Source organism: Mesocricetus auratus, unplaced genomic scaffold (genome assembly GCF_017639785.1).
Source record: "Mesocricetus auratus isolate SY011 unplaced genomic scaffold, BCM_Maur_2.0 Super-Scaffold_100006, whole genome shotgun sequence".
In the NCBI taxonomy this organism is placed as follows: Eukaryota; Metazoa; Chordata; class Mammalia; order Rodentia; family Cricetidae; genus Mesocricetus; species Mesocricetus auratus.
The window spans coordinates 96,394,039-96,421,008 of NW_024429190.1; the positions used below are offsets into that span (position 1 = coordinate 96,394,039).

General features: G+C 42.6%; 1 protein-coding gene and 1 pseudogene across 5 annotated transcripts in view; one reads left to right on the top strand and one right to left on the bottom strand.

The window, feature by feature from the left end:
• The window catches only part of Grid1 (glutamate ionotropic receptor delta type subunit 1), a 703,193-nt gene that overhangs the window by 276,323 nt on the left and 399,900 nt on the right, over positions 1-26,970 (bottom strand). The gene's annotated exons all lie outside the window — the stretch shown is intronic.
• On the top strand, positions 9,378-9,436 carry LOC121141006 (annotated as a pseudogene).

A 26,970-nucleotide genomic window follows, 5' to 3' on the forward strand; every position in this document is an offset into this window, starting at 1 on the left:
TTTATCTTGGCCTATAGGACTAGTAGATGGAGTGGGAAAAACTCCACATGGAAGCTTTCCAGCTCCATTGCTAGGGGTTTATTTTGCAAAGTACAAATGCCACTGATAATTTATGTGTGCGTTAATTGTTGGCCACTTATCTAGGAACCCCCCTCCCAACACTGGCAGCCTGGGATAATGAAAGCTTGTCAGCAATTAGCATCTTTTTAAAAACCTAGCTCTACCACTTGAGAACATTCCCCCATGGAGCCTAAGGCCTGGCACTCTCCCAAGGACAGACATTGAGCTAGCTTAAAGACTCTCTGCTGCTACTGCAGCAACACACTATTTAGAAACAGTTCTCCCATGCAACGTCACCCACTGATAGCATGATCTGCAACACTCGGGGATGGATGATGATGGCTGAGTTCATTGATGTAGGAGCCCATTTACAAGAAAACCAGCTAAGCAGCCACCATGAGTCCTGAGTGTCAGAAGCTACACCCTGAACAACAAGGCAACTGGAAATAGCAGATATTACGAATTACCTGGGGCCACTGTATGCCCCCACCCCTCAGATTCTTGTTGGCTTTGACAAAGAGTCTAAGACTTGGGCCCAGACACTCTGTTTCACTTAGTCTTGTCTCCAAAACTTATGTGGATCTTGTCTTCACAGAGAATGTCTATCCTAGTTTCTTTCCTTTTGTGGCAATGGAACACTCTGGCCAAAGCAACTTGGTTTGTTTGTTTGTTTGGTTTATGCTTCCATCGATGAGAGCAGTTGGGGCAGGAACGCAAGGCAGGAACTTGAAGCAGAAACCACGATGGAATCTACTTGGTGGCTCACTCACAAGCTTATGCTAACCTGCATACAGCTCAGAACCACCTGCGGAGGGAATGGTGCCTCCCACAAGGGCCTGGGCCCCCTACATCAATTAGGACAGCCCTCTGCAAACATTTCCGCAGGCCAATCTAATGTAGGCAACTCTTCAACTGAGTCTTTCTTCTCAGTCATTTCTAGGTTGCTACAAGTTGACAATGAGAGTGAACTAAGACAGAATCCTAAAATGATTCGGAATCCATTAAAGTCTGAGATGCCACAGAGAAATCCTGGACCCACAAAGGTCTTTTCAAGGATCCTCCCCTGAGTTTTCGAGCAGCCAGTGCTTCTCGACTTACCTGGTGACACATGCTCCCCATTCACCAACATTTCCTCTGGAGCTTCTCCCATTTATGGGGAAATCCAGACAAACTGAGCCCCAGGAAAAGTTGTTCAGCACGGAGCGAGGTAGGACAGTAAGGGTCTCAGAATATCGATTATGTTGATTTAGGAAAAAGAAATCATAATTGGTTCCATACATGTAAATGCAAATAGAGTGGAATGTATTCTAGTCTTATCATTAGTTTGACTCCTTCCACTCTGTTGTCCAAGTTTGAGATAAATAGCCAATTCAAACTGGACAGAGTGTAGGAGTGTCAGTTCCCAGCCTCCAGGGGAGGAAGATTCATTACCCAACATTTGTGGCTCCTTCAGATGAAATAGAGACAGGTTCTAGGGCTACATAGGATGTGGAATTTACTGTAATAAAAAGAGAAAATATGCTTCATGTGGGCCAGTTAGGAAGAAACGCTAATATCAGCAGAAAAATGACATGGAGTCTGCTTGCAGGCACGATCTGTGTAATAAGATCAACTAGAAGTGGAGCCAGGCACCACCAATGAGTATGGGCTGATGGATACTTGGACTTTAATCAGTGATCTATAATCCCCACCTCCTGCAGGGCACAGAAACCAAATAATGCTGTCCATGCTCTCACTCCCATTGACACTCAGTCCGTATCCTGAAGGGAGGCCACAGGAGCCTGGCCGCTCTATCCAATCTTGTCTCACAGATGAACGAGCAAGGCTTTCAAGCCGTTGGCCACACAGATGCCGCCGTACAATTCCTTCTGAGAACCAAAATCTACAGTAAAAACAAGTCACTTCAGAGCTTATTTGTGCCCTAATCTGGTTTAGCAAGGGTAGCCACCAACATCTGCAGCGTGGACTGTGAGCAGTCAAATGACTTGGTCCTTCTCCACTCGAGGGCAGGGGACACAGACCTTGGGTGGCAGGTGGCTGCTTGGAGCCATTGCTCATACATTTGCTGTTCAACTCCAGCTTCAAATGATTTTTTTTCAGAAACAAGCAAAGCAAAGTCCAGACTGATTAGCAATGTTTTCATCTCTCTCTCTCTCGTGGGTATTTCCACGTTCAAACTGGAGCTTGCAAAGGTACTGCTTGCATCCAAAAGCTTGCTGCTCCAGGTACCCACGGCATCAGACACTCTTGATGAAGCATACAGGGGGATGTGGGGCAGGACAGTCCCTCCTGGAACGGCTGGGTCACTTCACACACCAGACGCCTGCCCTCCCATGTGTAGCTTTCAGCCCCAGAGACGAAACCCCCAGTGAGGCTATTTACTGGAAAAAAAACCCAGCTACACTGCCTCACTGTGCTCAATTAAAACATCAGTCTTTATCGCAATGACCCCTTCAAATCATTCACAAGGTGATTCTGCAGCAGCTCCTAAGCATGGATCTAAATCCTTTCTCAATCCAAATTGTTTTTAAAAGATGGAAGTCTTAGAATACTTTTTAAAGCAATAAAGTTGAAAGTAGCAATGCTTTACCAAGCTGATAAGAGCTGCCAGGTGTAATTTGTATTATTTTTTATGAGCTGGTCTTTGTAGAGAATGGAATAGAAATATATATATATATTTCTTTTCAGTTCTAGAGACAAGAATGTTTTCTTCCTGGCTGTGTTGAGGGAGGAGCTCTCTGGCTCAGGAAAAATGGGACACATACACTTGATTTGGGAAATCAGAAAAGCCAAAGGGGAACCTGTGGATTAGTGGAAGGCTATACAGGGGCCAGGGACACTATTGAAGCTCACATAGGCAACCTTGGTGCTCAGTTTGAGCCTCTGTCCCCCAACTGATCAGGAGGTCATGATGGAGCTCAGAATTCGTGGTGAACATGGAAAAGGTTTCGCAAATTCAGTGAGTGTTGGGAGAACGATCAATCTCTTTCCCTTAGAGTGCATGATATAAGATGCTGCATTGTCATACATACAGCTATTCGCCAAATATGAAGAGACACACAACTGGATTTTCTAGTTGGAAATGGCCTAAGGGTTTGCCAAAGGCTCCAAAGCCCCCCAGAAAATCCAAGACATCCTGCATGCAGCCCCTAAAGCTAATAGGAATATAATCAGGTATTAAGTAAGCATAGGTTTAGTCCTATGGGGTATCCCCGCCAGCTCAGACAACCATCTCCACTGTGCCCACAAAGCACCTGTAGAGATTCCACCCAAGGATGCTCTTCTTGGAGAGAAAGATGAATGCCTATCTCCCAAGGAGACAACACACTAGGCCTGAAGGCAAAGAAGCACTGAGTGCCATGGGGGGTGCCCTTGAGCCATGCTCACAGTCTGTGAACAAGGATTTGGTCTTGAAGTTATTCAATGGGATGAAACCCTCAGCAGCCCTCAACTAGAGCTTCCTGAGGGTATTGACTAAATCATCACCACTGGCCTAGCCTGTTCCATCTGGCCACAGTTCTATGCAAATACTCCAGAACATGAGAGCCAGCTTCCTGCCTCACACATCAGGACAGGAAGAAGGCACTTGGATCTGCATATGTAGATTGGAAAGAGGCAGCATCTTTCCCACAGGATCTCCTTCACTGCTCCAGGCTTCAACACACCTGCTAGCCTTTGAAACAGATATGGCATTTCTCTGCCCAAGAACCAATTGTTTGTCAATTAAAAGTGCACATGGTGCATCTTCCATGCTGATTATTCCCTGGCTCAAAATCAGAGACAGGAGTAGCCACAGAACAAGCCAAGAGTTATCGCCTGGAACACTGGCAGACCCCGACTGCAGAGTCTTACACTGGGCAATGGAGCCTATAAATTTGCAGTTTGTGGACTATATTCCAGGGACTAGGAGGGATTTAGGAGATGGAAAAAGTTTCTTGTACAAAACAAGAATCTGTGGCTAGATGGATGGCTTAGAGGTTAAAAGTGCTTGCTGTTCTTCTAGAGGACCCAGGTTTGGTTCCAGAGTCACTCACACTGGCTCATGACTGCCTATAACGCTAGCTCCAGGAGATGTGACACCCTGTTCTGTCCTCCACAGGCACCGCATACACAGAGTCAAGGATGTATTTATCAGTGTAGTCTCAGATTCTGTGGGCAGGTCCCCAGTAGTATGTATGGGAAGTGAGTACTGCTGGTTTGAGAAGAAAGAGAAGCCTAGCCCCATGAGGGTATGTATACGATAGTAGTAGATTTTGCTACTAAAATCAGAATCCTTGGTTTGTGTGCATGTCATGGCTCTTTTGTAGTGAACTTAATCTCCAGTGTAACCCTGTTAAGAAATGGGCCCTTAAGAAGGGACTGGGATCACCAGCACTCCACACTCATGAATAGATTCGTGTTATTATCCAGGGAGTGGGAACCTAACAAAAGCTGTTTCTTTACCCGTATTCTATCTATTTTCTAACTCTCCAAACTTTTGCCAAAGAACAACACAGCATGAAGCGCCACACTGACTTCAAGGCCCTTGATCTTGGATTCCAGTGCCCAAACTGTGAGAAATACATTTCTTTTTCTTTCAACTATCCAGCCCATGATATCGCCGTGGCAACACAAAGTAGATTAAGTCTGTGTTACACAGACTACATCTAGGATGGCATAACTGTGCCCACCCCATCCAGCACACCACAGTCCTCTAGATCTCATTCTCCAGCATTCTGCCCATTTCATTTGCTGCCCAATAATTTGAATAAATTTTTTATTTATTAACTCCAACTCTGTTTTAAAACTTTGTGTCAACAATAGGGAAAATAACACTTATTTTTTAAATCTGAATAATAAATGCTGGTAGTACCCATGTGCTAAATAAGAACATAATCAAATGTTTTTAAAGTGAGAATAAACTGAGTAATTGCAAGGCACAATGTAACAATTATAGGACAATGGTTTATAAACCTATTATTCTATACACAATCATAATTTACAAAGCTGGTATTTCTGAGATTCTTTAATTTTAAGGCCATCTACTGACAAATCATATTTCCTAGTCTGCCTGCCACCTGGTGCTGCTCTATAGAGACAAACATTGTAATTCTTAACTCCTCCTCTGTGATTTATTTCGATATCTCTGGATGATGCATAATCATATTCATACTGCTGTACATGGTTGATCCATTTTAGACATTAGCATTATCTATTATCTTCCAGATATGATAATGAGGATCTAAATCTCTCCCACAAATCTTCCTTCTCATTCCCCTCCCCAATATTTCCAATCTAGTTGTGTAATGATTTCTAAATTAAATCTGCATTACTGGGTTTATTCTATCACTAGTCACAGTAGTCAAGATGTGGGGGTCAATGTAAGTGTCCATCAGGAAAGGAATGGGCAATATGTGCATACATGCCATGCCATGCCATGAAACTCAATCTGTAAAGAACAGAATCCTGTAGTTTTGTTCATATAGATTAACCTGGGGAACACGCTAGGTGAAATAATCTACTGACCTTATTCATGTGGGAGCTCAGGAAGTTAGCTTTACAGGAAGTGGGAAGAAAGGACCCAGGCAGATGACTCAGCAGGCAAAGTGTGTGCTACACAAGGCTGAGTACCTGACCTAAGATCCCCAAAACTCATGTGAAAAACCCAGGGTGTCAGCATGTACCCATAATCCTAGTGCTGCGATACAGAGGCAAGAGATGCTGGTGCTGCTGGCCAGCCAAGTCGGTGAGCCCCAGGTTCGGTGAGAGGCTCTATTTCAAGAAATAAGGTGAAGAAGAAAACTAACACTGATACCCCGCCTCCATGTATGTGTAAACTGGCACATACACATACCTGTACACACATACATACAAAGACAGAGAGAGACATAGAGAGAGACACAGAGAGATAGAGACAGAGAGACAGAGACAGAGAGAGACAGAGACAGAGAGAGACAGAGAGACAGGAGGTGGGGAATGAGAGAGAAGAGTATTTACCAGAGGTATCAGGAGATATTAGTCAAAAACATACCGTTTTATTTAGATATAAGTTATATATCCAGAAGAGCAAACGCAGAGTCAGGAAGTAGGTAAGTGATTACCCAGGGGGCCTAAGGGGGAGAATGTAGAGAGAGAAATGGGGAATGGCTACGAATGGCCGCAGAACCTCATTTTTCATGCTCTAAAACTGATAAGATGAATCTGCTGAGAACCACTAGGAGAAACAGTCTAAGCTGATGGTGTGGGACCCTACGAATACTAAGAACTACTAGGATGACTGAGCAACAGGTGAGCTTTATTTCAATAATACTCTTGTACACACAACTAACATTTTGCCTGATAACACTGGCACCATTCGCTACTAAACTCAGTTGTAGATTATGATCATGCCATTTTTTTCTACACATCTGTTTTGTTTTTTAATTACCTTGATTTATATTTATTTGCACAAGCACTATGATACCTTTTTCAAAATGTTTACTGCCTCATATAAAATAGACTTTTAACATCCAACAGTCCTGGAAACATCCCATCACAGTGTTCATTCCCACCTTCTAGATACACTCCTGGCCTCCAACACAGCAATTTATCCTGAGACTTTCCTGTTGGGATCTATAATTGCTAACATTGGTCCCTTTTTTGGTACATTAGTTTTCTGAAGACTACCATATAGATATTTCCTTTAGGAGGTACATCCATACAAAGTTTTTTGAGTTTTGTATGGATGGAATTGGGTTATTGTATCGGTTTACAGATTCACAGTTTTTAACCCTAGTACAAGGTAGGTTAAAATTGAGTCTTCCAAAGAAATAATTCTTTTCAGGTGTCTTCAAACATTAGCATGACTCTCAAACAATAATGTCTAATTCCCACTCATTCTATGTGGCCCTCTTTCCTCTTCAACCCTCTCTATCCTCTTCTTCCTGTTTTATTTCTTAGCTCCCTCGGTACCTTGTTAACATGCGTCTTCATGGGAAAATCATTTCATTTACTTTGGCAAAGAACAAAAATGTTTGCTAGGACTTTTAGTCTGTAGGTGCCTTCCTTAAGTTCTGTTATTTATTACTATTTTTATACATATATTTCCTTTTCTCCATCGTTTTCTGTTCTCATTCTAGAATTGCTATTAGAGTAATATTGGACTCCATAACTGAGGCCTAATTTTTCATCAACTTTCTTCCGCTGCCGTAACTTCTTTTGCTTTTTGTTTTACCTACCCCAATTTCAGTTTCTAGTATTCACCTCTGGTTTTTTTGGGGGGGGAGGGGTGCATTTTATTTATCATTTTGTGTATCCTTAATTACTGTGCTATACTTTCTTTTTTTTTTTACTATATTTTGTTCCTGTCTTAAAGGTGTAATTGTTCTCTACTTATTTAAATCTGTTACTAACAGGGTTTTTGAAATTTTCACATTGGTCAGTTTATCCTGGATCCTTTTTCTCAATTTGATTGTCTTCTTTCTTTCACATAAGATATATTTCTAAGATACATAATGGTTCATAGGTAGGTAATCTTCCATATTTAAAGCGAGACATTAAACAGTTTGTCGAAGGACGTTGAATAATGTGTAAGTAAAAGAAGTTTGTTTAGGTTGTAGATGTAAAAGTCATTGTGACAGGGGCCTGGGGTGTGACACAAAGTGGCCGATGGTGTCGTGCAAGCAAAGCTGACCTATGGCAAGGAAAGCAGTGTGGGAAAACCAGGGGCTTTGCTCTTTCTACAATAGTTTACCCTTGTGTTAACAAACCATGGTCCTGAATGAAATGACGTTATCTTTTCCCTTGGATAACGTTCCCTGAAACCTAATCACTTCAGCCAGGCCCAAGTTCTCACCATCGCCACACTAAAGTTTAATTTAGGGTTCTAGCACGTGAGACTTTGAGAGACACATTCAAACCATAAGGAAACGACAGCACCCCTTGCCTTGAAAGACACCCTTCTTCTCAGCATCAGCACATGAACGTCCCTTCCCTACGGTTGTTCTATTTTATTCCAGAAAAGTGTTCTTCAGTATCCCGAAGAGTGTCATGTTAGCCAGCCTTCCATCACTATGACAAGTGCTCAGATTATCACTGATAAGGAGAAAAGGTTATTTTTCTCCGCAGTTTGAAAGTTTAGTCCATGATCAGTTAGCTGCATTGCTGTGGGCATCTAGCTAGTTACAGCATCATGGAAGGAATCTCTGGTCCGGTAAAGCCATCTACCTCATGTCTGAGAAATGGGAAACAGAGGAGAACTGGATGTGGTTGCTCATACCTGTAATCTCAGCACTCTGGAGACAGAGGCATGAGGCATACAAGTTAAGGCAAGCATGGGCATTAGAGGGAATTCCAAGCCAGGCACGGCTCCATAGCAAGACCTTGTCTCAAAAAGCAAAATAAAAATAAAAGCGAGGTGCTGGGGTCTACCAGTTGACTTCAGAAGTACACACCCAGTGACCTACAGGCCTCCCACGAGACCTTAACTTTTTAGGTTTTATCACTTCTCTCAGATACACTATGTGTTGGAGACCAAGGCTGAAAGCACGCAGGCCTCTTTTGGAGACTGGGGACTTCTGGGCACTTATCTACACTGTAACAAATATGCTCCAGCTACCAGTATTCTGAGAGTTCACAAGGAAGAGATGCTTGGTTTCCACATTCATCAATATGCAAGCCTACGCTTGCTTTCCTGTTTTCTCTTGTCATTGCTTTCCCCCACTTGCTGAGGCCTTGGTGTTGAGGATCTCAGATGCTTACAAGTAGAATCGGCTCATGCCTACCCCAAAGCATCTTATTATCAAGCATTTACATTAGAATATTTTCACATTGCTAAATCAGTTTAGCTTTCCTCCACTCTCTTTTCTTTTTCTTTTGTAAGGCAGGGTCTCACTCTGTGGGACAGACTGATCCGAAATCACAGTGATCCCCCTGTCCCAGCCTCTGGAGTGCTGGCTCCATTCTTGGTTCTCTACTTTCCGCTTTCTGAAATCTGGCCCCAAGTTCCTAGTCATTATTATGTGCCTTTGACCTTGCTAGTCACAAGAATGTAACAGCTTACTGTCCTCTCAAAATATTCTGGATGGAAGAGGGAAAAACACAAACAATCAATCAGGTTTACTTACTTAATTAAAAGATAATAAATGAGGACATTAATCAAAAGTCAATAAATGTCTTTTTGCTCACTATAAATAGAACAGGGTTCTAACACTGGAAACTAAGAATGCCCCTGGTCCAGACTGAGTATCCCTGTGGATATTCATATTTATGGGTCTTTTTGGATGTGAAATACTACACAGTTTATATGATGCCTGTGCTCTCAAATAGTAGGGTTTTTGACCATTTAGAATTAGGGATTTGTGCTCGCTTCGGCAGCACATATACTAAAATTGGAACGATACAGAGAAGATTAGCATAGAATTAGGGATTTGCAAGTCAGGTATGCTCAGTCGGTACACAGAAGTCAGAAATGGGAAGGACACTGATGCTCCATGGTCTGTGCCAGGCTGATGGAGGACAGCAACGTGGCAGCAAAGTTAAAAGTGAGAAGGATTTTGTTTCTCTACACTGAAAACCAGCTGAGAAGCAAACTCCAAGATTTTGTGTAAGAATGCATTCTCCTGAGCCTTGAAAAGGTGACACTACTGACCTAGACACTGGAATGGAGGGGGATGACTGCCTTCTCACTTTCATCACAGCCATGAGGCCCAGGGGCCTCTATGTTCCTTGGGATCCAACAGTGGAACAGACACAGTTTCCTAGAGAATTCTTGATCAAACCCACAAGCCCATTCTGGGCTCAGGTCTGTTCATCACTCCTAGAGGAAAAGGATGTCAGATTCTTATCCAACAGCTTCATTGAACAACCCATTGAAATGAGCATATGTCAGGCAATCCACAGTAAGAGGAGGGGAGGATCCATCAGTAACTTTAGGACTGACACCTTGTCAGATAGATGGCATAGGGGCTAGGGATTTATAACAGCCTGTTCAAAGAAATAGTTCAAACATACTGGCTCACTTTGATCAATACATCTTTCTAGAAGGATGAATGATTTAAAAATCTACAGAACAGAGGACCTGGGATGCTTTGGCGTATACAGAAGGAGGGGACCCTAGGCATCTTTGCCTCCTATAATGGTGAGTTTGGAGGCTACGGAGAGGATGCAGATGGCCTCTTTCTTCAATCATACTGGGTTGTTTGAGGGGAGTCAGAGGAGGGACAGAGAGTGCATGTGTTCTGTGGAAAGGGGAGATGCTGTGGGTGAGGGCTGCAATGGGAGAATTGAGAGCAGACTATGAAAAGGGACAGGCTTCAGGGAAGTGGTAGGCTAGACTAAGAAAGAAGAGGGGAAAGATTTTAAGGAAGGCAGATATTATTAATGTCCTATAAGGTAAGGAAGAGCAAGGTATTTCCAACTTACCAAAGTAACAACAGCATGTGGACAAGGTGTTCTGAGCCACGTGGCCACAGTAAGCTCAGAACAGGAACTAGAAAAGGTTCACACGATACAAATTAGGAGCACAAAGGCAGTCAACTCAGCCAAGTGATGCCACCAGGCAAACTAGGGACCAAAAATGGACACTGGAATATTCTTGGGTACATACCCTTATTTATTATCCCTGGAACAAAATCCCTGTAAATATCATGCCTAGCACAAGTGTCATGAAAAGTAACTAATTTGTGTTCTTTACCTCTTTCTAGTATTGTGTGGTTTTCAGGGCAAAAGAGCAGTTAGTATACAAAGGGCATTGAGAAGTCTGCCATAGCTGGAATTTACATAGGCATCTGGAAGACTAGTCAGATCATCTCAGACTTATGAAGCCTCCATTTTCCAAGTAGCAGGCATCCTGCACTGTACCATAGCCCCAAGAGAGACATGGGCTACAAGGAACTCCTGTAACTCCAGAAGTTTAGTGAGTACCAGTCATGTAACATGGAAGTCTGACCTAGGGAAACTGGTTTAAATATAATAACACGCAAACTGTAAGTCTTCCCTGACTGTCTTAACAAATGATATTTTTTGTAATATTGGACATAGAATTCTGGGGCTCAGTTATACTGGAAAAGCACTCTATAGCAAATATGAATTCTAACATGAGCAAAAGGCAGGTGTAGACATCACAAAATGTTGCATGTGTAGTGACTATGTGGGGGTCCTAGCTCAGCACCCTGTAGAGATAGCCTTGCTGAATCATTATTGTAGCTACCCAACAGAGTACCATCATCCCTGTTATTAAAATTAGCACTGCCAACAGAAATGCCAACAGAAATAAGAGGCTGAGCAAAGAGAGAAATTCTAATATGTTGGTTGGCATTCCATGGGAAACTGAGGCCACAACAAAAGGCCATCTGAAAGTTAGTAAACCTCAGAGACCAAGTTATAACCTTAGAACTAGATTTATCCTTCCACAAACCCATTCCAATATAGATAGTCTGGAGGCTCTGAGAGCACATTCCTCCACCTGGTAGCAGAAAAGAACAGAAAGTCAGTGCACACACACACACACACACACACACACACACACACACACACACACACACGCGCGGGTTACTTTGTCCTCTTGCCCCACATGCCTGATAAACCTGCACACGCAGCCTATTCTGAATAATTAGTGTCTATGTGCCAGCTCCAACACAGGCTGCAACTTATCCTACTGCACATTAACCCCGGCAAGATTGAAGTCATCAATATGACCACTCATGACAGCAATTTCTACACACCAGACACTGCACTGGGTTGCATGTACCAATCCCTTAATCCCCTAAGCACTCCAAGGAGGTGGGTACCATTTCTAGCCCATCCTACAGGTGAATAAATGGAAACCCAGAAGGACTCTTTCATTGTCCAGCATCACAGGATCGGGCAGCGATTGAGTTACTTTCTTGTGTCTTTTATATAATAACTGAAAGAAACAACCCAAAAGAGGAAGGATTCACTGGGTTCGAGGTTCCAGGGGATCTAGCCCACCACAGCATGGAAAACACAGCAGCGGGAAGCACCCCAGCAGCAAGAGTATATAGCAGTACTCACATATTGCAGAGCAGAAAGCAGAGAGAAACAGGCTCAGTTATCACGCCCAGAGCTCACCCACATCCAAGTGACCCACTTCTTCTAGATAGGTCCCACATCAACAACTTCTGAATACTGTGCTACCAGTTGGGAACCAAATCTTCAAACAGATGAGCATGGGGGTTGGGAGTGGCATTTTGTATCCAAACATAAGGTTCCACCTCTTGTCCCAAAGGCTCATAGACAGCTCATAATGTAAAAATAAATTCAGTACAACTTCAAGCCCCCTTCCCCCATCTTATGGTAACAATAATATTCAAAAACCCAAAGTCTCTTCTGAGACTCAAAGATAATTCCGTTGTGAACACCTGAAAATTTTAAAAATAATGCTACCTACTTCAGAAGTAATGAACAGGAAGATAAAAATGAATGGACAAAAAGGGGGAAAAAAGAATGAAGCCAGAAGTCACCTAGTAGGACCAATAGCAAAGGCTTCATCTTCATGTACAGTATCAAGGCTTATGGTAGCATCATCTGGACTCCAGTGGGCTTGGAAGTTCCAGCTTCTACAGCTCTGCTATCTGCAATACACATGGTCTCTCTTAGGCTGTCCTCCATTGAGTGTCTAGAACCTTTCCCAGTGGGTATCCCATATACCACACATCTCAGTGTCCTGGGATCTACATTACAACTTGGGCCTTATCTTTATACAGCATCATGCCCCTCTTAGGACATCTTTGCTTAACATTTGACACTCGCACACACTGCCTTGCCCGGGGAACATTCTGGAAACTCAATCAAATTTATCTGAAACCTTGACCTTTACAGGCATCTTGCATGCCTGTAAAACCAGCACCACACGGCCCCAAGTTCTGCTGTCTGTTTGAGAGATAACCTGGTTCCCATTTACCAAAATTGTAGAGGCCTCTAATTACCTGAGTAGCTTAAGCTAGTAAAACAGCTCATTCATTGGTCCTGTTGGAAGATACCACTGCTGTGCCAGACAATTTTGGTACTCTTTTGACATGAACTTTCCTTTTAAATTGAACTTTTTCTCAAATGAGTTTTCATTGCTAAGCCCTGGAGCTTTTAATGGGTGAGATCTTGTCCTCAAGGAACCTTTCCTATTGCCCCAGTACTAAGGACCTAGTTTCCCTTCCATGACTCTAATCACTTTTGCAATGATAGCTCCTTTGTCTGTATCCAGTGCACCAGCAACCTTAAACTTTCCCTGAGAAGTACTTTCTTTATTAGATTTCACTCCTTTCTGTTAACTTTCTGTTCTAACTCTTGCTATAAGGCTAAGATTAGTGAGCAGTAACCATGCTGCTTCCTTAATGTCACACTGTCTTGACATTCCTTCCATCAAACAACTTAGTCCATCATTTTTGAACTCCGCATCACTCAGATGTCAGAGTATTGACAGAACATAGCTAGATGCTCTCACAAATGTTATTATGAAGGCCTCTAGTCTAGTTCCTGATACAGTCCTTATTACTTTCTGAAATCTCAGAAGTCCCTCTGATGTCAACACTTCCATCAATACTCTGATCTTCCCTATAGCCAAAATGGCCTATTAAATCTCTGTTTACAACATCTAGAGTTTCCTTGGTTATCAACGCCAAACTGTTACATATTTATTCACAAACCAGTCCTCAAGGCCTGTGAGGCACATGGAAAGGCTTTTCATAGCAACAATACCACCACCCACCTCTGTTCTGCAGTTTTGTGTCAGTAATTTTTCTTGTCAATGTGACAACAACACCTCCAAAATGAGAGATGTCCATCAACGTGTAAATGAAAATGTTGCACATAGCTACAATAGAGTTTTATTCGGCAGTAAAGGAAGAATGGAATCAGGAAGTAAGTCTTGAGGAACATTGACTGATCTAGAAAACATTATGCTTAAGGGAGGTAACCCAGACTCAAAGGATAAAAATCACAAGTCCTCTTTCATGTGTGGATCCCAGCAGTGATTGTCAATCTCAATTATAAACTTGATGAGACCCAGAACCAGCTAGGAAAGGGGAATCTGGGTATGCCTGTGGGAGATTATCCTGATTATGTTAGTGGGTGAGAAGACAAACACAGTGTGCCTGGCACCACTCCTTGTGCTAGGATCCTGTGCCATATGAGAAGGAGAAGGTGAGCTGCCTCCAAGCATGCATGGTTCTCTGCTTCCCAACAGTGGACGTAGTGTCTCGTCTCTTCGAGTCCCTGCTGCCATGACTTCCCTGGCACTGTGAGCCAAAACAAAAAGGTCTCCCTTAAGTTGCTTTTGTCTGTGTATTTTATCACAGAAAGAGAAAATTAAGACAGGAGCTTCAAGTATCTGTGTATGTATGTATTATATATATATATATATATATATATATATATATATTAGTGGGAATATGTGAAAAGTCTACAGACCCTGAAAAGAGACCACAAGTGGAGTAGAAATGTTGAGAAATGGAGGCAGTAGGACACATGGCATGAAGGCAGAAGGGGGGCTGTGGGGGAGGTAAAAGGAAACAGGAATACGGTGTGTAATGGGGAGAAGGGCGACAGAGAATCAACAAAAACAATTTTTGTTTGAGAAATCATTAATCCTTCTTAACATCACGTATGCTAAATGACAAATAAATAAAATTAAAAGCAAGTAAATTAAGAGAGAAAGTATTTATTTTGGATCATGGTTTGGAATGATACTGTCTATCATGATGAGAAATTCGAGGCAGTGGATAGCTCGGTGACATGAAGAACAGCTGGTAATTTCTCCCATCTTTGTAAACCCTGAATGCAGAACAGGACCAGAAGCAGACTTGCTATTTAGCCTCAAGGGCTCTCCTACTCAGCAGCCTACACCATCTATCCAGGTCCCTCCCATTCCTTAAAAGTTCTGCAACTTCCTGAAACAGTGAAATTTGCCAAGGACCAAGTACTCAAACACACAATAGGGAATATTTTATATCTAAATCATAAAGACTCGAGTTTGAACCTGGGAATCTGGTACCAAAGTTAGAAATCTAATCTCTCTGAATATGACCTTGTTTGAATGAAAATTAACAGCCATGAAATCCTACTATGTGTCACAGAACTGATATCATACCTATCATTCAAAGCTAAATGTCTTCAACATAGACACATAAAAAGGTACATGAAGAGTGGCACTTTGGGGACAGGGCCTTATATGAGCACACAGAAGGGGACATAGCATGGCCTCAGGTACACAGGGACTGTTTCTTTAAACAGATGACGTTGGAATTACATCTTAAAAAGTAAGTAGGTGCTAGCTAGGAAGACTAAGAAACACCAATTTTTAATTTATTTAAACTCTACCCTGTGCCAAGCCAAGTCCTTAAGAAACTCCAATGGATGATACCATTTCAGCTTTCCACAGCGAAACTCGCACTGCACTAAAATATCACATTGTTTATGACTTTGGCTTTCATCCAGGGCTGATAGAAGAAACAGCCATACAAATCACATTTGCATTGTTTGTAAAACTGCAAGCAAAGACACTATCCATTATGTTGTTCCATGTCCCTTATCTAGAAACTCATGTGATAAATGCCTCCAAAGCCTAAGATAAAAATTACAAAACAGATAAAAAGTGGTAACCTCTCTCCCAATGGACTGGCACTCTTCTTTGTGGTAAACACAGAGGGTTAGGAGTTCTGTCCTCTTCTGTCTGTTGCTTTGGCTCCCAGGAAGCTCAGAATGAAAGTCAATTCGACAGTTTGCTCTCAGTGTCTGTCTCCTGGCATGAGGTTCTTTCTCCTTTTGGTTATCTGTAAATTCATTGTAACTGATTTCTAGCCTTACATCCTCTCATTATTACACTGCCAATTATCAGAGCAACTGTGACGCAGTACACTAAACTGACAATAGCCAAATAGGTTGCTTCTGGACTTAGAGAAGACCCTTCTGCCTAGATCATGGAGACCTACAACTCTCCCATTATTCTTTTGCTTTTAATCTAACACACCCGTTACATTTTGAAGGGTAACCTAGGCACAAAAGCTAACTATACAAGGTTACAACTATACAAATTAGCAAAATTTCCCCAGTCTGATGATCAGGGGAAAGCCATGTCAAGATTTATTCTTCCAGAATCACAGTCTGCCCCTTGGACTTCTCTAGAAGTGAGCTTCCCACTCTGGGAATTCATCAGCTCTTAAGACAAGCTTGAGACTCAGCATCAGCAGGGCAAGCTGCTGGGAAATGCTTGAGATCAGCCTGATGAAAAATGTGGCTGTCTGTCAGTGTGTGCTGGTACACATGAGTGCATGCGTGTGTGTGTGTGTGTGTGTGTGTGTGTGTACGGGTGTGTGCATGGATGAGTGTGTGTGCACATATGTGCGTGCATGTGTGCACATGTGTGTATGCATGTGTGTACATGTTTATGGGTTATATGCTTGTGGTTGTGTGTGGTATGCACATGCATATATGTGCTATGCATGTACGTACATGTGTGAATGTGTGTATCGGTGTGTGCATGTATGTGCATGTGTATATGTACGTGTACATGTTTATGTGTGTGTGTACATGTGCATGAGTGTGTGTCCAAATCTACCAAACTGCCAGGCTTTGCCATGACTGTATCAATGACTTTTCTCATCACCATGACAAAACGTCTGGTCACAGCAACTTGAGAGAAGGAGGGTTTATTTGGGCTCACAGCTTCAAAGACTTCAATACATCAGGGAGGGCAGTTGACACCTTCAGAAGCTGGAGTAGCTCAGGCTGGAGTGGCAGGAGCGTAAAAGAAATGCTTTCACACGGCACCAACTAGGAAGCAGAAGGAGCACACTAGTAGGAAACGGAGCTAGGCTATAACCCTCAACGGCCCACCCTACTAAACCATTTCCTGCAGCTAGCCCTCACCTCCCAAGGCAGCGCCACTAACCAGGGACCTATAAAAATCATTTTACAATCAAACCATAACAATGAATAATGCTTTTTTAAAGACAAAGCATACTATGCACTCCAAGGTAACCTGGAACTCACCATGTAGCTCAGGCTGCCCTGAAATCCATAATAACCTTCCTGCCCCAGCCCCCGCCTCTCAAGAGCTAAGATTATGGGTATGGCCACCATGCCTGGCAGTTGGTGCATTTTCATCCTCATTGTCATGAAAAGCTGCTGGTAAAGCTTTCACGGTTGATGCACATGAGACACCTGCAAACAACAGCTGTACAATAAATGCCTGCTCCTTGTGTGCTGTCTCATGTTAACTCACGTCTATGAGGCAAAGACTCTGTGTCTCTCTATGGAACACAGTCACCCCCAGGGCCCAAGACAAATCCCAGCCCTTACAAGCCACTCACAGTAAACATCACTTTAGTGAATTGGTGAAAACAAACATCTGAATAGATGGCATGAGACAGAGCTGAGTCACGAAATTACAACTCCCTTCCACTAAGATGTGTAAAAATAGCACAGCCTTCCTTTTTCCCAGAACCTTTTCACAATCCCTCCCATTTTGGATACCAGGGAAGCAAATATTGTGCTAACACATGGTGTTGGTCAGCTTGTGCCCAACTGGTCTCTGGCACATGCCCAGTCTCCTAGGTACCCCCAACCCCACATACTACTAGGAGGAGGATCTGGAGTCAGGTTTTGATCACCTAGAAGATATATGGAGAGTACTCAGAACTGTCCTATGGTCTCTATGTTCTTTTCTAACCAGTAGGGTCAGTGGTTGGCTTCTCCCTGTATCATGACTAGGTAACACTGTATAGCCAACTTGGCTTCATGATATCCAAACCTTGCTGGAATTGCTGTCATAGTATCCCTTTTCTCCAGGCTACCATATCCTCCATGTGGTCCTGCAGGAAGGACATTCCATCATCCCCTATGGTGGATTATAAATGCATTTGGCTCTGTCTTTGTTGGGTGCATCAGGAAATATTCATGATAAATCATGTTTCTATCCCACTCTTTCAAGTGTGGGCTTGGGCAGAGGAATGAACAGCCTTCAGGCATGAGTGTGTGCTTCCTGAGTTGTGGACACTCACCCTTCAGGAAGCTGTTCCTCACCTCTCTGCTTCCAAACCTCTAAGATGTGCTAGAGATACAACAGGTACTACAGAGATCTGCTCAGCACTAAACTAACACAACTGTAATGGCTTATTGAGCCAGTTAGGGAAAAGTGAAAACACTGAACCTTAAAAGCTAGAGTCTAGCACCTGGTCCAGAGATCCAGAGCAAAAGCTGACCTCATATTGAGATATGTAAATAAAACATATTTAGCTAAATGTAACTTTTTAGTAAGCTCTTCTGGCACCCAGATTCCAGCTAATAAGTTAATTTATATTATTTTTACAAACCAATGAGAGTTTAATGTTATAAAATAAAACAATGCTTGGACTTGTTAAAGTGGACATCTCTAGACTGTACTACTGTGGACCTTGCCCAGACACAGACATCAGATTCCAGGAATTCCACTAGCCCATACCCTGGTCTGTCACTCAAACCTTCACACAGATGCTTCTCTCTTACTTTGTACTTGAGGGTTGCATCCGTGCACATCTGACTCACTCTGAAGGCTTCTGAAAACTGTTGGGTCTGGACCCCATCTCCAGAATCCCTACTTTATTGATCTAGGATAAATTCAGGATACCATTAGTTAATATAAAGAAATTGCAGGGATCCTGGAGATAGGAGTGTCCTGCAAGCATTAGGATGTGCAAACTGTTCAACCTATCACAGCTGACTACAGTTTGAAGTCATCAGTTACAGAGACAAAGCAGCAAGCCGATTAACCACTGAGGATATCAAACTAGCACTGAAAATGCTGACTTCTATTCTCAAAACAGGACTATTTGTTTTGTAGCCAACAAAGATGCTATGATGAAGGTGCCATACACCAAAACCCTCCCTTGGCTCACATCAGTGTTGTCTTGTACCCAGAGCCAGACTGACAACAAACTCTTGCTACACACACTCTCCCTTGGTGTGTCCTCTACCAAGCTACCATATTTTTATGGGAACTGAGTATAATAAAATTTTTGATATCCCTGCCTAGCCTGTAGAAGTAGAGATCAATCACCCCCTCTAGGGAACATTTGCAATATCTGGACATATTTTCTATGATCATAAAGGGACAGGGAATGACACCTACTGCGTCTAGTTAGTAGATCAAAGATAATGCTAAGCATCCCACCGTGTGGAGATCAGCAATCATGAAAAAGAATTTTCTAGACCCATCCATATTCAGTCATCACTCATGGAAGACATCAATGGTCCATCAGTATCTAGACTCCTCATGTCAGATTTGTCAACCTTATATAAGTGACAAGCTTTTGAATCTCTATTCTCCAAAGCCACCAATCAAAAAAATTCTTCTAGGACTTCTGAATGTCTCTACTATAATTATGACCTCGAAGATCTTGCTGAGGGAGGGGAAAGAGAAAGCTGGAGTCTCTAGGTCACATTTACTTTTCAGTAAAATGCAACACTGAAGGAGAAGCTTGACCACACCCATACCCACTGAACCTCCAATATCTAAAAGCTTGGTAAAAGAACAGTGTGCCCTTCCTCTTGCCAAAACTTTCAATAGAGCCGACCTTTGTATTAAAGTTTCTAAAATTAGAAATAACAATGAGAGAAATCGGCATTTATATGTAAGCATATAATATATGCTTTGTGGTGTGCCCAAAGAATTATATATGGCCCATCCCTTTAAATCACGGACAACCCCACAGGGTGGCTTTGATTAGGCCACCCATCACAAACATGAAAAGTATGAGGTTGTGAAACTGGTAATATGCCATGTTTGCAACAGAGCCAGGATAGGCCTCAGGAACACTGAGTAATGGTGCTGAAAATATACAGAAGGCTCTTGGATTCTAAGAACAGGCACATTCAGGATAGGACTGCAGACAGGTTCTCCAGTCCTGGTCCTCAATAGTCAACAGTGATTTACAGGATGTTACCTGTATCAACAAACAGGAAACAGAAACCAATTCTGACCACCCCCAGATAGTTGCTGAATCTTTGCCCCCCCAAAAAAACTGAAAATTAATACTTCAAGATGTCAGCAATAAAAACATACTCAACCCTACCCAAAGAAGCCTCGTGAAAGCACATTAAAGAAAATCTCATTTGAAACTTCCATTCCTCAAGGGATTGCTCAATGATGGAGAACCAGTTAGCATATATGAGGCTTTGGGTTCAGCACTGAAGTGTAAGTGTGGCCTACATGCATACAGTCCATCAAAACATTTAAGCAAGCAATTTTGAGCACAATTGTTGAAATACCTCAGAGGCTAGTTATTTTTCAAACCGATGTTGACAGTTTTAGTTCCCTTGGAAATTAGGCTTTGCAAAATGGCTGTCCCAAGATCAACCCAACCCTCTGTAGATAGCTGCCTGCTTAGAAGCGGGGCCACCTGGTTTGCAGAGCCAGATTCACTTGGTCTGTGGGCCACCTTTCTGCCAGCTCACCTAAATTGCCAGAGTCAACCCCTAAGTCAAGGTCAAGTCTGTGCTTTCCCATTTCCCCACCCTCATTGAAGCCGGTCTTGTTGAGACTCCTGATGCAGAGAGTTCCTTCCAAGTCATGGAAAAGATAACATCTGTTCTCATTCTCTATTGATGGTGAAGAAATTGCACCCTGCAGGGACATAAGAGAGCACTTACAGCTCTATAGGAGTCTAGTATAGGCCTTACTAGGTTGAAATCAGTGTGACAGCAGGACTGTGTGCCCCTGAGAATGTGGGGTACTGGGACTTAGGCTGATTCCTGAAAGGCAGACAGATAGGGAGAGGAGGAGCTACAAATGTATAATAAAGATGACAAACTTGTGGCTTCTTATTCCTGGCTGCAGACAAAAAGTCTAAAAACCTGGCAGGCTTTTTCTCCAGCCAGTCAGGCCCCACTGTCTACACACTGGTCTGATGAACTCAAGCCCCAATCAGGACATGTTTACCCCAAAGTTATGGGTCTATCAGCAAACCCAAGCAAGACCCCTAGGTGGTAGCAGAAGATCAAGGTTACAGGCCACACCCATGCTTGTTCTACTGTCTAGAAATGGTTCACATTCCTTGGCTTGTGGCTCCTCCCTGTCTTCAAGGCCAGCTATGCTATTCTCTGTATGCCTTTCTTAATGGTCAGAGCTTCCCGACACTTGTCTTCTCCTTAAGAACCCTTCTGATCATGTTTATCCCAGCTAATAGTTCATGAGAATGGTTCGTGGTAAAAGCCAATTTATTAGCAACCTTCATCCCATTTTCAGCCTTAATTGTCCTGTCCCAATAATGTAAAATAGTCAGAGAGGCTAGAGGTTAGGGCATGGACATTAATCAAACTCTGTCTCTCTGGCATACTAGAACATTCTCCAGGGATTCCCACTACAATCCCTGAGTGCATTCAGGAAGACAGTCCAACTTTGATGTCTCTTTTTCCATAGTCTTCACCCCACCATCTGCGCCCGTTTAATTATTGCCTTCAGTGAGGCTGAGACTGTTCTAACCCCGAAGAGTATCTTCAAAAGACGGACACTCTTGCTTAGCTTCCCCCAGCTCTTCTCCTAGGAACCCAAGCCCACAGGAGAGCACAGTTACATCCACAGCTCTCAAGAGCTCCCGGCACCCTGCCTCCTCCGGTCTTTTCCATAGCTACGGCGTGAATTCTGAGTGCTCAGTTCAGGGTAGCTTCCAGAAAATAAATTGGAAAAATGTTCATTTCCATCAGTGCCTGGCTGAATTATGGCTCTAGATCTATCCCTAGGATGATTTGTCTGAATTTTATAGACCTTCAGTTTCTCCCAGCTGAAATCCAGTTCCTATTTCCACAATAAAGTCATTGGATTCCTCCCTTTAAATTGAAAGTGACAGGTGACGCTGGGAGAACGTTGGCCACCTGGACTGCTTAAATCTTTTCTACTGAGGAAGTGCCATTGTGCTTCTGGGTGACCTAAACAAAAGCACTATGTGTCTAGAGGAATGGCAGGATACTTGAAGGCACCATGCCAGGCCGGGCTGGGAAGACACGAGCAAGAACTTTGGCAAGAAGAGACCAAAGCAGAGGCTCGGGCTCACGGAGGAAGGAGCTTGGGGGACAGCAGCTCCACCAATAACCTCTAGCAGAAGTATTGTTAGGAGCACAGACCACCCCCAAGTGGGAGCACAGACAATCCCCAAGGGTGGGTTCATAAACCCACAAACTGTCTCAACAGGGTAGGTTCCTGAACAGACTGCCCGCCAAGGATAGGTTCTAGAACACAGACTGTACCCCAGGGTGAATTCTTGAATGCAGACTACCCCCCAGGGTGAGTTTCTGAACCCACATACTGTTCCCCAAGTGTGGGTTCCTGAACCCACAGACTCTTCCCCAAGAGTGGGTCCCCAATAAAGTGTAAGACCAGGAAGGTATGAAAGAGAAGAACTGAATTTATTAAGGACCCACACATGGCAAGTGCTTTACAACAACCTATCACATTTCTTCATTTATTCTTCCATCCTTGGCAAGGTTGATTTCAATAATCAGAAAACACAGGTTCAAATCCCAGGTGCACTACTTGCCAGCTGCCTGTCCTTGAATTACTTATTTCACCTTTCTAACCCTCATTTCCTCATCCATATTTAGAAATTATAGCATGAATTTCACTGAATGTAGAACTTTTAAAGTGGATCCAAAGAATCCTTAATAAAAAGGAAACTGCTCATTAGCTGCATTGAAAGAAAAAATACACATGATGATGACAATAAATTGAAACAACACATTTCTGATTTTATTTTAAAAAATGCATATACTTTGAATGCATGCATATCTATATGCATTAAATAGATATGCATATATATGAGATAAAATAAATAAAGATATTAATGGTGGTTATTTCTACATAGTGGAAATTCAAATGATTTAATTTTTAAATGTACTTTTCATATTTAGCAAATTGCCTACAATGAACATGGCATACTTTGAAATATTTTTCTAGATTTGCATTTTTATTGCAAAAGTGATCCATGTTCAATGTAGAAAATTAAACTTTGCGACCACTGGAAACAGCTTGTTATGAATCCTTCCAGATGTTTTTCTGCACCGATCTAAATGCACATGTAGAAGGCATGAATTTCACAGGCCATGAGGCCAGGTGTTGTACAGAAGAGGGCTCCCTCAGCATTCCAAAACCTCTGGAGTCCTTCCTGAGCTTCTACTGTACCTAGTCTCAGACAGGAGCATTCTGAAATTGAAAAGAGTATGCTCTAGAAAATAAGGGCATGGTTTGTCTCACAAGGGCTCATATGCAGAAAGCTGTTTCTTCTCTGTTTTCAGCAGAAATAGAATTGCATCACTCCCCCCCTTCCCTTCCTCTAGCCCCTCTGAGATGCCTTCTGCTGGCCTTCCCGCCACTTCTCATGCCCAGTGTGCTGTCCCATTTTCTTTGACTGTATCTGTTACATATGTGTCTTTGTTAGGGTTTCCATTGCTGTGAACAGACCCCATGACCACAGAAACTCTCATGAAGGAAAACATTTAATTGGGGACTGGCTTAAAGGTTTATTCTTTTGTCTTCATGGCTAGAAGCATGGCCGTTTGCAGACAGACAAGGCACTGGAGAAGCAACTGAAAGTTCTGTCATCAGATCTAAAGGCAGCATGAAGAGAGAGTGACGCTGGGCCTGGCTGGAGCATCTGAAACCTCAAAGCCCATTCCCAATGGCACACTTCCTCCAACAAGGCCACACCTCTAATAATGCCACTTTCCATGAGCCTATGGGGGCCTTTTTTGTTCAGCTCACCACAATATGTATATTCACAAAACGACATATGTGTTATTTTTGTTATTTCTGTTATATGGTTCCAAGACTGACCACTCTGCATTGGACAATTAATATGAGTATTCATTCCTGAGACTGATTCTTCTTCTCCCAGCAGTCAATAGTTACCTGTAGTTTTTGGTCTGTGGGGTAGGACTCTGAGAAAAATTACTCATTTCACATTAACTTGCCCATTAATGTTGCTATTACTCCAGTCTTGCTTATGTAACCATATTCTGTCTCTTAGTCTTTCTGCCCCCCTCTTCTGAAATACTCTCTTGAGCCATAAATCAGAAGCTGTGCTGTATATATATTCAAGAGATATTTTAGACCTATAGTGATTTTTTATTGTACTGGCACAGAAATGGACATGCAGACAAACTCAATAAAGTGGAAGGCCCAATGAGCACTTCTAACTATAGCCATGTGTTATTTGACAGAAAGGCAATATATTATGTATATGAGGTGAAAGGCATCTTCAACAATTGGTCCTGGGGAAAGTGTCCATATGCAGAAGAATGAAATTATGTCCATATCTATTGCCCTGCACAAAAATTAGATCCAAGTGGATCAAAATCCTAAAATAAAACCTGAAACACTAAATACTCCTAGAAGAAAATATAGGCATTACCCTACAAGATATAGGTATAGGAAAGGAATTTTTTAACAGGATCCCATTTGCCAAGGAATTAAGGCCAACAATTGAAACTGAGACCTCATAAAACCAGCAAGCTTCTGTACAGCTAAAGAAATAATCAATCACATGAAGAAGAAGCAAACAAACCCACAGAAAGAGAAAATCTTTGTCACCTGTTTGTCTGAAGAGAATTAATATTCAGAATATAAAGAACTCAAGAAACAAAGAGTCAAGGAAACAAATGACCCAATTAAAAACTATGCTAGGGATGTAAACAGAGAGTTCTCCATAGAAAAAATTTTAAAAGGCTAAGAAATACTGCAAAGGCTGTTAATCAACTTTAACAATAAGGAAAATGCAAATTAAAACAACTTTGAGATTTCAGATCACCTCAGTGAAACTGGCCAAGATAAACCAAACAACTGCCAAGAGATTCTGGTGGGGTTGTGAAGAAAGACGAGCCATTATTCACTGGTGGTGATGGGACCGCAAACTGGAGCAGTCAACTCTGGAACTCAGCGTGGAGAGTCCTCAAAAACACCACAAGTAAATCCACCATGTGATCCAGCCATACCACTCCAGGAACAGGCCCAAAGGACCAGACATCCTACACCACAGATGCTTGCCTAACCATGGTCGTAGACACACTATTCATGATAGTCCAGAAATGGAAACAAACTTAACGTCTTTCATCAGATGAATGGATAATAGCAATGCATTACTGATACACACTGAAATACTATTCCTCTGTAAAGAAAAGTGAAATCTGCGGGGAAATGAGTGGACCTAGAGGAGATTATATTGAGTGAGGGAACCCAGATCCAGAAACACAGATACTACATGTTCTCTCTCGTCTGCAGCTGCTGGATCCAAATCCTCAGATGTGAGTGTATAGCGTGGAGTAACAAGAGTAACAATAGCATAAAGGGATCATGAGGAGATGGACCTTCAAAATCAAGTATCAGCATCAGGTGAGATGAAATGGGGAATGAAATAATGGGGAGTGAACTCCAACTGAGAAGATGGAGAGAGATCAATACAGAGGACAAGGAGGGACAAATAACACCAAGGTCATTTGATAAAGCCTTAAGGAATCATATTATTTTATACTTACCTAAGATTATACAATTATACACAATGCATATAAGTATGTGCATATATACATACAGGCACGCATGCGCGCACACACACACACACACACATCTTAAAGGAGGTTAAGCTACTTGGTCTGACAATGCTCCTCACAAGAAGTGTGCAGTAACAAAACTGCTCCCCATAAGAATAACAAAAGCCCCGTTACCTCACATAAGAAATCTCCCTTCAAAGGGTTAGTCAGGGTAGTCCAAGTGACTTTACAAACGATATAGCCTACCAATGTACACCTCAGTCATCTCTCTGGAGTTGAGGGTGGGCCCCTGTTCCTGAAGAAACCACACATGCGAGACACAGAACTCCGCTGACTCAAGCTAGCTCTGCCCTAAAAGCCTCCTCCTTTCCTATGATCGGCTTTGATGGTTCCATGAAACTACTATGCAAGCTGCTGAGGAAGGGAAACACTCCAACAATCCTACCTGTCCTCGACACCTATGAACCGCAACAGTAACCAGCATGACAAGGTAAGCAGAGAGGACCAAGAAGTGGCACTCACTTGTCAGTGGTCACCAACAGCTGTCCGTGTGACTGGACCTCAGACCCACTCAATAGGACAGAAGCCACACCAGGAAATAGAAACCTAACCAGCTTCCTGGGGCGAGTGAGGTCATGGCCTTAGGAAAGAATCCACTGCTGTCACTTTGCTAGACCAGAATAAATCCTTACTATATTCTAAGACTTATCCTCATACAACAAAGTACAGCTACCACACCTCATCAAAGATGTTTCTCTTTGCAGACTATCCCAAGAGCCATCCCACAACTGGACAAAATGCAGAGATTAACGGATTGTGAGGAGCCCAGCCTCAATGGATACGTCTATGGTCCAGAAAGATTGATGCTCTCTATTGCAATACTAAGAAGTGCTAAGACCTTTAAGGGGTGGGGCCTAACGGAAAGCAATTGTGTCACTGGAGACCCTTCCCTTAGAAGGAATTATGGCTGGTCTCTCCAAGTAAGGGTTTACAAGTGAAGGCCTGAACATGGAATTTTGATCTGCTTCCTGTCTCACCAAATGATATCTCCCCAAATACAATCCGGCCAATGCTATGTCATCTGCTATGAGACCTTCCTCGATCACTGTTTTGAAGTGACCATCTGACATGGGACTTACAGATTCCCAAACTGAAAGCCAATAACCTCTTTGTTTTATAAAATATCTAGTATTTAATATGTATTTATGACAACAAAAAATAGACTTACATAACCCTCATCTTTCTTCTCCCTGGAATTTTACTTTATCCTAAGGGTGGAAACGTTCCCCACATGGCACTGTGATAAGTCATGGGTATTCCATGTACTCATAGTCTTTTCATGCCACTGTGAGACAAGCTGTACTGTCTTTCTGTCCTTGGTCTTCAGGGACTATCCTAAGTGACAAATTCCAAGATAACTAAGTTACT